The following is a 12,738-nucleotide window of genomic DNA, read 5'->3' as shown; positions in this document are numbered from 1 at the left end:
ATACTTCATAGTATCCAGTAAGATACCAAGTAGAGTGCTTAACCCAGGAATGGCAGGAATAAAAGAATAATAGCCACAGCCAATCCTTATTGAGTGCTTATTATACACCAGACACTGTTCTAGGCACTTCTTATGCATTCACTCATTTAATCATTACAGTAACCCAATAAGGAAGGTGCCATCGCTGTGCCCAGTATATAGATCAGGATAGTGAGGCATAGTGGGGAGAATCATGGGTCTAGTCACATAGGGACTAGTAACCAAGAGGGGCCTTTACCAGCCCCAGGCCTGGAGGGGACCCAGGGAGAGCTGTCATTGTAGGACAGGGCTGCCTGTGAGGAGCTGAGGCTACAGGAAGTAGATCATGGCCACTGTCACATCATGACCCAGCAAGGGAGGGGGACCTGCTGACCCCTCTCTCCTCCTGTCTAATCTGCTCTGCCTCCTCCTATGGACCAAACACAGCCAGAAAGCCACAGGGCAGGGAAGCCCAGATGACCTAACTGTAGAGGCCGGACTCTCCTAATGCACAGAGCGAACAGAGAGAGTGTGAGCGGAGAAGGAATGAGCAGAAATGCCCACTCCTCCAGGTTGGGCTTCTTCCTTTTCTTTCTCTGGGGCTGATTTGTCTGCCAAATTGGTTGGATGATTCAGAGACAGGCTGGTTATCTGACTCGGGTTTTAGGCTGCCACCAGCACATCCTTCTGGGCCCAGGGGAGAAATTCTGTCTGCAGAAGTGGTCTCAAAAGGCTTTTCTGCCAGTCTATTGACCGAGCAAATTGCAAATATTTTTCTTTCGACTTTAGCAAAGTTAAGTTTTGGCTCTGCTGTAGCTTCAACTGTCCAAAGGAACTCTCATTGTTCATGCCAAGAGACATTTATACAAATCGTTATCTGAGTGCTGGCGTTGGGCCCGCCTTTGTGTAAATATCCACATGATTCTTTTCCTTTAGACCCACGAATACAAAGGCAAGGAGAAAAAGAAAGAAAACAACAAAACGCCACTCCTGCAGCCTGAAAGAAGAGATCACTCCTCCAGCTTTGCCTGCTTTCCATGACTACTTTCTCTCTGCAGAAGGGAGGCTCAGTTGGTTAAGCATCCAACTTTTGATCTCAGCTCAGGTCCTGATCTCAGGGTCGTGAGTTCTAGCCCTGCGTTGGGCTCCATGCTGAACATGGAAAAGAAGATCTGTGTTTCTGTCACACCACCACCTGAAAGGCAGGTTTCAGAGGGATTCTCTTTGCATGTGCGAAGGTCCTGGGGCAGAACGAGTAGGGCAGGTGTGGCTGGAGCTCAGTGAGGCTGGGGAAGGGAGGTAGAGCATGAGACTGGAGGGAAAGGTAGGAGACAGATCCTGGAGGTTCTCTGGGCATGGCAAGAAGTGCTGCCCATTGACGAGCTGAGGGTTGGGCCTTTAGACTGTCCACTGTCAAGGACAACAGAGTTTGAAACATTGTTGCCAGCAAAAAATTTTAAGATTTTCTAGGTAAGATTTTGCAATCAACCCTTAAATTGTGGCGATGACACAACAGCAAATCTGTAGCCTTTTTGAATTCATTATTAAAAACACGAATCAGTCTTTCAGCTGCCAAGAATAGATAATTAGTGTGAAACTAGGGTACTCCTTTTGTGACAATATGTATTAATGATCACGCATATAGATATTTTTCAGGCAGTTTTCAAAAAGGATTTGCAGTCAGGAAGCAGTCAGAGCCCCTGGTTTACATTGACAATTTGACCCATAGTAACACGGTCGTGTTTGAAAGGAGCCACACGGAGTCACCGGTGGCGGGGGGCGGGGGGGGGGAACCATGGTATCCAGACCATGGATACCGCGGGGGGAGTTTTATGTCCAGGAAGAACTTTGCACAGTGGACTTGAGCTTAGAGAGGGCGGCAATGCCATGATATGGGGGGGTCCATGGGCTGTGCTGACGTCCTAGGCTTTATTCCGAGAGAGAGAGATATGGGTTAGGGAGTTTTAAACAGAGGAGGGACACAGCCTGTCTCAGATCCCAGCAAGATCCCTCTGTGTTCATGTGGAGAAAGAACAGATGAGGGTGAGGGCGGAAGCAGGAAGATGGTGGAGGAAGCCAGTGTAATTATCAGGCAAGAGGTGATGGGGGCTGGCCAGAGCCTGGGCGGCAGCAAGAAGGTGCTGGACCCCGTGTGGGTTTAGGAGATTGAGGTCCAGAGAAGGAGCAAGGACATCTCTTAGAATTTTTACCTGAATCACTGAGGTGGGTGACTGAACACCAGAACTTTTCTCTTGGGATCAATAAATGTTTGCGGTACAATCTCTGCTTGAAATAAACTAAATATCAGGCTTGGATTGTGATGTGACATCAGTGACTTGATGGAAACTGGCAGAATATGCCGGTATAAGAAAGGGAACAGTGGGTGTGATGGGGACACAGAGAAGAGCAGAGCAAGGAAGATCATGGAAAGTTGAGAAGGTAACTGTGTGTGTGTGTGTGTGTGTGTGTGTGTGTGTGTGTATTTATACACGGCAGGTATATATGCATATTAATTTATATGTGTATATGTTATGGATATATTGGAAGTGGCAGAGCCAAGATTTGAACACATGTTCTTCACCACTGCACTATTCAACGAGTCTGGTAGAGGATATTGGATTGTTCCAGTTTGAAAGGTTATTTTTCACTGTTATAAATAGTGTGGCTGGCAATGTCTGCGCACACAGAACTTTCGCACCCGGAGGGTTTCTGAAGATGAATTCAGAGAGAGGTGGTGTCTGAAAGCCCCTCCCATCTGTGGCATCTGTCAGCCCCCGCCCTGCCAGCCCACCCTCTTAGATCAGGGCCCCAAAAGCCTTTCCTGTGACAAAGGGCCAGGAATTCTTCTCCAGCAGGGAGAAAGAAAGAACCGGGCCTTGAAGGTGGCCAAGCTCCTTCTGCGGCATGGGGAATGGGAAAGAGAATGGGGCTTCTGAGCCTGGCAACAGCCCCAGGTCAATGAATGATGCGCTTCCCCCAAAAGTTCCACACATTTTCTCACAGCCGGGTACAGCCAGCATGCCGGGGTGGGGGTCTGGGAGAAATGTGCCATCTGCTGTCTGTTGCTCAGCTGTTCTGACAGTTCTCAGGGCCAGAGGCTTCTCGACTGAGATCATCCCAGGCTTCCTTCCAGTCCTGGGGTGGGTGAACAGCTGTGTCCCTTTAACTTGGGGCTGGTTGGGACAGCTGGCCTGGGATACAGCCAGAAAAGGGACTCATCCTGATTCCTAACCGTGGGGGAGGGGTGGGGGTTGCCCTGGATAGGTAGAATCTTCCTCTCCCCCTCTGTGCAGAGAGAGAAGCACAGGGAGGTCCAGAACGTGTTTGCATTGTGTCCTCTGGAGGCGAGGCCGTGGAAAGAGTGGGCTTTTCCAGGGACACCTGTGGACAGGCGGTACTGGCCTAACTCAATCCAGACAAATCTTTGGTACGTGTCTTTGGGGACCAGGGCTTGGCCAGGCCCGGGGACACTCCGACAAGAATGGCCCTTGCCTTGCCGAGCGCCCGATGCAGCTCAGAGTTCCCCACGAACAGCCCGGCGCCTACAACTGCACTGGTTTTGCAATAACCCACTGTCATCTCTACCATCAAGGTTTGTCTGAATTGGACTTTATATTTTTTATGCTTAATTTTGTTTTAAAATAAAATTTATGTCCTATGAGCAGGAAACCAATATTCACGGAAATAAGTAGAAGGTTGTTGCAAGACCAAGTACAGTGAAAACATATTAATTTTTAGCAAGTCACTGCCTCCTGTCATGGCTGAGGCATCTTAATTCAAAGTCGCATGCTGAGACTTACTGCTTGACCAGCTCAGCAGGATGGAGACGGGCAAAGGGAAAACATTTCTCCAGGGCGAGTCATGGGCTTCTAATGTTGGGGCCCTGTGTCCATGGATCTGCAAAGTAATGGCTCTCTTGTCCGGGGCTAAGTAGACAGACCACAACCTTAGAATGTAGAACATTGCTTCTCCATGACTTATTTTCCTGAGTGTCCACACCAGGTAGATATAAGGTGCCTTTCAGAGAGCCTCTCAGATCGCTGATTTCAAGGGTGTCCCCCAAACTAACTTAAAGGCAAAAAAAAATTTGCTTGCCTTTGAGGATTTTCTTAAATGTCGTCACACTGAAGGGCCACATACTAACTTGGTGACCCAGGTCTGGCCAATCGCTGCTCATTCACACCTGAGGGGCAGGGGAGGGCAGGTGAGAGACCAGGGTGGACTGGCCATGGAGGCAGGTCATACAGGGGCCTCCAGGCCCTGGAGGCCACGAAAGAGCGCTTGGATTTGATTCTAAGAACAGAAAGCCACTGACACGTTCCAAGATGAGTAACAACTGCTTCGTGTTTTCGAAGGCTCACTCTGGCTGCCGCTGTAAAGGGACCTGGGGACCAGATCAGAATGAGGAAGAGCCGTGGTCCACGGGGCAGATGATGGTGGCAAGGGCAGGACAGGGGTGCCGTGGAGATCGGGGGCGGACGGATCAGGTCTGGTTTGAAGGTCTGCAGGGCTTGTTGATGGACTACGAGTGGTGGCAGGGAGAAGCCTAGGTTTTGGCTGAGCAGTCGGGCAGATGGCGGTGCAGGTTAGAGATGGGAACAGCGGGGGAAGAGGAACAGATGGGGGGCAGAACGGGGGGTGGACAGTAAGCTGCTCTGCAGACACGGTCCACCAGCAGTTTCTGGTCCATTGGCTCTTGTGTGGCTGACACCCCAAACCTGGAAACACGCCTTATAGGCTGCACCTCATTAAATAAAAATCCCGCTGCTGAGGACAGAGCCTTATGAAGTCATAAGTGAAACAGTGACAACCTGTGGGCGGAGCTTCCCCGTGAGACAGCAGAAATGACCAATGGTTGCCGAGTGCTTGTGATGCCGACGACCTGCCCTTTCCCAGGCCCTCTGCCACCTCCCCTCCATTCAGAATGATCACATCCCAATTTTCTCCCAGAGGCTGCTGCAACCAGAACCGGCAGAAGGCAGAGGGAACACATCACTGCATAATTTTCCTGAGTTTTCCATCCAAGGTTCGTTAATGAAATTCCAACACGGTCTCTTCGACACCTGCTTCATTGATACCGGGTTGAGAAACCCATTTTGAGCCTTGCTTCTTGGAGCTAAAACCGGCAACAGCATTTGATTGTATTTTGTGATATCCCAGAGTCAGGAGCGCCCCCCCCACCTTTGCCCCATCGCGAGGAAAAGTGGTCTGAGCAGCAGGTCCCGGGCATCCGATGTAATTATTCCGGGTCGAGTCGAAGGCACAGCAATAGTTGGCCACGAGGAGGGGAATCAAATGTCATTGTTCGGGAAACAGTGGAGTCCCTCTGTCCAGGTGTGGCCTCCATTTCTGCGGCTCATCCCCAGGCTTTCCTGTCGCCCCCCGCCCCTGGTGGGCACAGAGCTATTCCGGGCAATCGGATGGCCAGGGCCAGCTTCCCGTGGTTGTTAAAGCTCACAAGCTGATACGGTGACATTGAAGGCATCCCACCCAGGGACACTCGAGGATCCGACGAGGCCTGCCACGGGAATGCCAGCCTGGTGCGCCCACACCAGTGTTTGGAGGATCTGCATGTTTTTCCACCAGTGGCCTGAGCTGATGGCCCTCCCCTGCTGCCTGTGGGCCCTGCCCTAGTTCTGAAACTGCCCCTTGTAGTCCCAGACCTGCAGCTTCTCTTCCCCCGACAAACACCCATAGGTCTCATTTGGAACATTCCCTGGGCCACACGAGATTGCTATATTTGCAGGATCTTGAGCTGGGGCTGGAGTTGTGAACTTAGGGTCTTTAGGGCCAGGCTGGGGTCATGGGAATTAGAGACCTGGGCAGAGCGGGACTTGGGGGGCACTAGTGAGGATGCGCCCCGTCTAGGGCAGCCCTCGCTGCACATTCCCCCTGACTGTCCTCATGCAGAAAAGGGGACAGAAGAGACACGTCTTCCAATGTTTTCATCACAGCTAGAAGTTTGCTCTGATGCAAAATCCTTCAATTAAAAAAGTTGATAGCTAATTTACCAGTGTGTGTGTGTGCGCGCGTGCACGTGTGTGTATTTTAATACTTTGGGGGAAGGACACAAAGCAAACCGGTTTGTAGAAAACATTTCGCCTGTAACTGCTGGGTTGTGAACTGCAACATTAAAAATGCTAAAACGAGACCATGGATTAAGTGCTTACTGTATGCCTGGCAGGGACATAGAGGCTTTACATGTATTTTCTGAATCAAGAGAACAATCTCCAAAGTGGTGACCATGTTATTCTTCCCATATTGCCGATGAAGAAACTGAGGCACTGGATCCTTTGCCCAAGGTCACACAGAGAGTATCAAGGTCAGGACCCAAGGCCAAGACTTCTACCTTGAGAGCCCATACTCCAACCTCCTCACCATCCTGAGTTTGGTGACTTAGAATATTCTGGAATTATCCTAGAATTTTATAGTTAAAAGAAACCCTGTAACTAGAAAGATATGCCATATGTATCTGTAGATGAGGAAAAGTAAGGGATTTACTGAAGACTGAAAATTGCCTGGTGGCAGAGCAGTCCAAAGCTGAGTGTGGGCCTGGTGGTTCAGTCTAGAGCATGTTTCTCTCCCTCTCTCTGATAAAGACAGCTAGACACAGAGATGATAAACCTATCATTATAAACAAAACAAAGCAAACACATCAAGACATCACCTCCTTAGTTATCCACGGGACGCATTGCTCCTGCACCTCCTGAGAGGGGAGGCGCTGCAGGAATGTGACCTGAGGGGGGCGCTGTGTGCCGTCTGCTCACAGCTGATATGCGTCTCCTGGACCCAAGTGTCTGTGCTGGAAAACTGAGCCTTCATCTTTGAATCTGCAAAGTACCAGACACCCTTTAGGTCCCAGTCCACACTGCCTGCTCTGAACCTGGGTAAATGGAGTCAACTCAGCATACGCCAGGTGCACGGCCCATCACACCAGGAGAGCATGGTATGTTGGCAAGCAATTATTTTTTTTAAAGATTTATTTATTTGGGGGGGGCACGTGTGAGCAGGGCTGCGGGCAGGGGCAGCGAGAGAGGGAGGGAGAATCCCAAGCAGAATCCCCACTGAGCGCTGAGCCTAGTGTGGGCTGATCCATCTCACGACCATGAGATCATGGAGATCATGACCTGAGCCAAAATCAAGAGTCAGAGGCTCAACTGACTGAGTCACCCAGGCCACCCCCATGTTGGCAAGCATTATTTATTTCATTATTTGTTTTTTAAAAAGTTTTAAAGAAGTACATTTATAACTAGCACATCAAATCTGTGATTTCATTGACAATATTGCTTGGTTTGAGGCTTAAATTTGGAAGAGTGAGTCCATTCAGAGAAACCTATTAAATGGTCGCAAGGGAATGCATGGAGGTGGCCCGAGTGACAATCGTGAGGGGCTGTGTGAATGGGCACCGCTTGGGACACGCTGAGGATGTGGCAGGTGGGGCGGTTTGGGCACTGAAGTTTAAGTCCCATCACAGCGGTGGGAGGGGACCCTCCCCAGCCCATCAGAGTGACAAAGAAAGGTGAACAGCAAGGTGTCAGAGAAAGGTGACCTCAGCTCCAGCCTGGCCCGGTGGGAACGTTTGGTCGTGGAAAGAAATCGGGTCTGTTTTTTCCACATGTTCCCAGGCTAACATTGGAGAAAACAAATTTTGGTTGGCTCACCTGGCTTCATTTAAAATATTTAAAACTGTCTTCTTTTGCCCCTCATGGCATGTCTTTTAGGTTCTTGCCTCTCATATCTGAGCTGCCTGCATCAGGGCTGGGCTGTGGGAGGAGATTAGATCATATATTTTTGTGTTAATGATGTTGATATATAAAGCTTGGTAGTCACGGCATTTTTAATAAATCAGGTTAGTGTCCCAAGGGGAGGCTTACCACGTGCTCTTTATGCACAAATGCCTCTATCATTTAAGAGTCCTGTTAAAAAGTGTAGTTCGAGAGCAGATCAGCAGAGCTCTTCACAGCTGGTCTGTGTGGGCAGGAAGGGGCGCACTGAACAAGCAGACACGCAGAACAGGGACTGGCGGGCAAGAACGCCCAACAGCTAATTGCCTCCCAGATTAGCAGGATGGAAAAGTGGGTGCTTTAAGACCCCGGTTTTGAGTAGATTAAAAATAATAAACGGTTCCACAGGCTGTTTGTTTTTTGCCAGCACAGCATTCAGGGCTGCTGCCTGCAGGTGAATTATGCACCAGGTGGCGGCCTCCTGCTTTCCAGAAGGGTCTGGCAGGTCGGGTGGATGGCCAGCTTTTGTCCTTTTTACCACTAAGGTGCAGGAAGGCAAATCCAGCCTCCATGATGACCCAGTGAAGCTGCTAGCAAGCAGTGACTGTTCCTGGTATCTGAGAATCCCATCAGCTGGCTCATCAGGGCCCGCAAAGCTCTCCCTCTAAAAGTGGCCTCTGATCATCCAATAAGAGGGACCCAGTCTAGGCCCCTAAGACTAGGCTTCTTTCCTTCCTGCCTTACATTGTCTGGACTTTGCCCTCCAAGTCCCAAATGCCCCTTACAGACAATAAAAAACACAAACACGAGACCAAGACCATTTCCGATAATGAGAGGAAACACAGAGAACGCAGTAACAGGCCGATGGGGACAGAAAGGGAATGGGGGAGGTGGTTCACCTTAGATCGGATGCTCAGAGAAGGCTTTTCCAAGGAGATGACTTTGGGAAGGGACCTGTATGAACTTAGAGAGTCCCTTATAGTGGTATCTGAGGGATTCCCTTCAGGCAGAGGGAACAGCAAGGAGTAAGGGCCCTGAGGCTCGATGAGCTTGGTGTGTTTGGAAATGAAAAAGGCTCCATGTGGCCAAAATGAAGTGGGCAGGGGCTGGATTCTGCAGGAACTTGTAGACCTGTGTGGGGAGCCTGAACTTGACTCTGAACCCCATGAAGGAGGCATTACGGAGCTTTTATTGAGTAGGTGACATGGGCTGATAGCCTCATTAGAAATATGCTCCCTCTTGTTACCTGGAAGATGGAAGAGGTGACAAGAGTGGGGGAGGTGAATGGGGATCGAAGGGGTGACAGGGGAGAGGGGGAGATGGAGGGGGTAAAGGGGCTCACAGGGGAGGGGGGGAGGGAGAGGAGAATGAAGAGTCCCAGGGGAGGTGGAGGGGTGGAGGGGGGTCCACAGAGGAGAGGGGAGGGGTGGAGGGGGTCACGAGAGAGGGGGAAGGGGGAGGGGAAGGTGACAGGGGAGAGTGGGGAGGCAGTCCTGAGGAGGTAGGATGTACCTCCTCCTCATGCCAGTTATTAGCTCTCTTTACTGAGCCCCAACTATGGGGGAGGCATTCTTCTAAGTCCCCATAACAAATCACCTTATTTGATCCTCAAATAACCCTCTGAGACAGGTACTATTATTATTTCCATTTTATACAAGAGGGGACAGACATGGAGTAATTTACCTAAGGTCTCTTGGTGAGCAAGTCTCACTGTCAGGATTTAAACCAAGGTCATCTTGCTGTCCTCTCCTCCACGGAGCCACAACCAACTGAAATCCAAGTACTGCGGACCCCTATAATTCAACATTCAGGACCCTGGCGCGGCTTTCCCAGTCAGGGGTACAGGAAAAGAGCCAGGGCCTGGTTGCTAAGCAACCTGCTTGTTCAAAGGATCAGGGGGCAGAAGGCGGAGCAAAGTAACTGGCGGCCCCAGTTATCACATGATCAAGATCCGACCAATCAGAACATCCCTTTCCCCTGACTACAGTGATTGGCTCAGAGTTGTACATGTGACCCAGGTTGGTCCAGATGGAAGTCAGTTCCAGGACTTTGACATCAGCGTTGGGAGAGGTGCCCTCCTTGGGCTGGAGGGGCCGAGATGGAAGTCCATCCCTGACACTCTAGAAAGTGTCAGGCTGGTAGTGAAACTGATACAGAGGCAAGGCGAGCCGAGAGTTGGGGAAAGAATTCTGACAAAATTCTCAAGAGTACCAGGATTGAACTGAGCTCTATTAAGCCAGTATAGATTTTCTCTTTCTTTTCTTTTCTTTCCTTTTCTTTTCTTTTTTCTTTTCTTTTCTTTCTTTCTTTCTTTTTTTTGTTATGCCAGTTTGGTGGATTTTCTGTTACTTTTAACACCACACATCTTAGCCTTTAGTACCTTAGTACCTTTAGTACCTTTATCTGGGCTGGCTTCCCATTCGAAGCCCCGGACTTGGAACCGCAGACGAAGGAGGGCCTCTCTTCCCTCTCCTTCCATCTGACATCCCCAGTCTGTTTCCATTGGACCAACTTGAGCGCATGCCAGTGTCTGACCTGTCACTGTGGCTGGAGGTGGAGCACACAGGGTGCACAGGCTGGAAAGCTGTCAACCCCAGGCACCAGGAGTGTGTGCACTGGATCGCACAGAGAGAGTGCTGGTCAAGCAAACAGGGCAGTGGGAAAGCATGAGTTAGTCTGGGAGGTGCCGACCATGGGCATCCTGGGCGAGGCCTGGCAGCAGGTGGATCTCCTGAAGGAGGACCCGGGAAGGGTGGGACGGTGGGCAGGATTGGTGGACAGAGGCAAGAGCCACGTCCCTCCTTCTCTAAGCACCAGAGTCTGGTCCCTGTATCACCCTCCATATTGGGGAGAAAGTCATTCTGCCTGGCAGGGAAGAGGTGAGATGGGCCTGGAAGGACCTGTCCTGTGGAGACGGGAGGCCTGGTCCCTGGTCCCCAGCCCTGAGCTGATGGATGCATCATCTTCTCTCACCTGCAGAATGGGAGATGTCAGCCCCTCTCTGGACCTCAGGCGCCCCTTCTGTCAACTGGGGGGATGGAGAATCTGGCTGGTCCAGAAAGCCTCCAGGAGTCCAGACCAGCCCAGCAGGTTCTACCCTTCTGGAATCTGTATCAGCAATTTCAAGTCTGTGGAAGCCTCTGGAAGTCTCTTGCCTCCTTGTTGGAGGAATGTCATTAGCTGTGCTAGCCTGATTATGGGGGCTGTGTTTGGGGGCCTGCCGCGCCCAGAAGAAGGGAGGTCTCAGCGGGGGACTGCTAATGTGATGACCTGGCAGCTTTATTAGCATATCTCACAAACAAGCTGTGCACTTAGCACAACAGACAGTGGGAGAGTAAATATCAGCAGTGGGTGTGGGAGGGGTGGGAAGGGGAGCACTCCAGTGGTGCCCCAGGGAAGCTTCTGGAAAGAGTGAGGAGTAAACAGCAAGAAGCTTCTGCCCCTCCCAGGAGGTGACTGCCTGGGGCACAGGGCCTTACAGAGGAGGCGTTGGTTCTCATACCCCACAGCCCTGTTTGTTCTCGCGCTGAATTTCCAAATGTGAGTCTCCAGGTGCTACTGGAAAAGCCCGCTAGGAAGTCTGTGGGCACCTCGGACATAGCATGTCCCCACCTGAGTTCCGATATTCCTCACCTGGAACCTGCTCCTCCTGCAGTTGTCCCCGTCACAGCTGATGGCAAGTGGCCGGGATGACGGGAGAGAAGGGCCTCAGCCAAGATGTGAAGGACAAGTTGAGAGTTAAGATGGTGCCCAGAGGAACACATTATCGACAGTATTTGACTGAAACCACCTGCCTAAAGGGGAGGGAGGAGTGAACGGGCAGAGCACTGAGGATTTTGAGGGCAGTATGACACTCTAATGCTGGGTACGTGTCGTTATGCATCTGTCCAAACCCATAGAGCAGACACCACCGCCACGAGTGAGGCCCTAGGGTAAACTCTGGTCTCTGGGCGATTGTGATGTGTCCACGCAGGCTCGTCAGTTGTAACAAATGTGCCACTCTGGTGGGGACGCTGATCGTGAGGGAGGCTGGGCATATAGGGCTCCCTGCTTAGTGGGGAGTCTGCTCCTCCCCCTGCCCACCTGCTCTCGGACTTGGTTCAGTGTGATTACTCCACATTCCGGACCCACTGCCTCGCTCACATGGCTGTGGAACTTGGCTCTTCTTGTGCACTTCTTCTTCTTCTTCTTCTTTCTTCTTTCTTCTTCTTCTTTCTTCTTCTTCTTCTTCTTCTCCTCCTCCTCCTCCTCCTCCTTCTTTTCTTTGTTCCCACCAGGAAAAGAAAACTAGGGATTTCCCTCTAGATTTTTGGGGTCTCTGTGATTTGCAGAAGAGTCAAGCTCATCTTTCTTTGGTGGTACTTTTCACGTGAATAAGTTCTGGGGTCTGTGGGTCTCTGGGCATAGTGCACACACATCACAATCGCCCAGAGACCGGAGTTTACCCTAGGGCCTCACTCGTGGCGGTGAGAGAAGATGATGCATCCATCAGCTCAGGGCTGGGGACCAGGGACCAGGCCTCCCGTCTCCACAGGACAGGTCCTTCCAGGCCCATCTGGAAGGGCAAGGGGTTTATGGGAACTCTGTGCCTTCCACTCAATTTTACTGTGAAGCTACACCTGCTCTGAAACATAAAGTTTATGAAATTCACAGTTATCATCTCCAAGATGAGGGAATGGGACACTACAGGAGATAAAAGAGACTGTAATTTTATCTTTAATTTTCATTGCCTTTCTTAGAAAAAGAACTAAAGACACAAGTAGGATAAAGTGTTAATAATTGTCCATTCTGGGTATTTTGATTCATGTGCATTTATTCTCATTCTTTGTACTTGTATATCTCATAGCCACTTCTCAAATACAAGCAGGACAAAACAAACAAATGAGCCACCTGTCCAAGTGGAGTCAATTATTTTCCAGCTGTTTCCTCCAACACCCAGAAGACAGAGAGAAGTCTGAAGAAAAGACCGTCTGCATCCAGATAGAGGGTCCTCAGA

At 50.5% G+C, this 12,738-nt stretch overlaps 1 long non-coding RNA gene across 3 annotated transcripts in view; it reads right to left on the bottom strand.

The window, feature by feature from the left end:
- Window positions 1-9,574, bottom strand: part of LOC113937019 — a 35,693-nt gene extending 26,119 nt beyond the window's left edge. Inside the window, exons 1-3 of one of the 3 annotated variants that reach the window (XR_003524462.1) lie at window positions 9,426-9,574; window positions 7,680-7,781; window positions 6,635-6,848 (exon numbers count right to left, since the gene is read on the bottom strand). This is a non-coding gene — a long non-coding RNA (uncharacterized LOC113937019). Of the gene's footprint in view, window positions 1-6,634; window positions 6,849-7,009; window positions 7,146-7,679; window positions 7,782-9,425 lie in introns of those variants that run through there. The other 2 variants (XR_003524463.1, XR_003524464.1) reach the window with 2 other exon arrangements.
- Window positions 9,575-12,738: the final 3,164 nt, after the last annotated feature.

This window comes from Zalophus californianus, chromosome 8, assembly GCF_009762305.2.
Source record: "Zalophus californianus isolate mZalCal1 chromosome 8, mZalCal1.pri.v2, whole genome shotgun sequence".
In the NCBI taxonomy this organism is placed as follows: Eukaryota; Metazoa; Chordata; class Mammalia; order Carnivora; family Otariidae; genus Zalophus; species Zalophus californianus.
The sequence above is the reverse complement of the archived record's forward strand: the minus strand, read 5'-3'. Positions and strand labels throughout refer to the sequence as shown.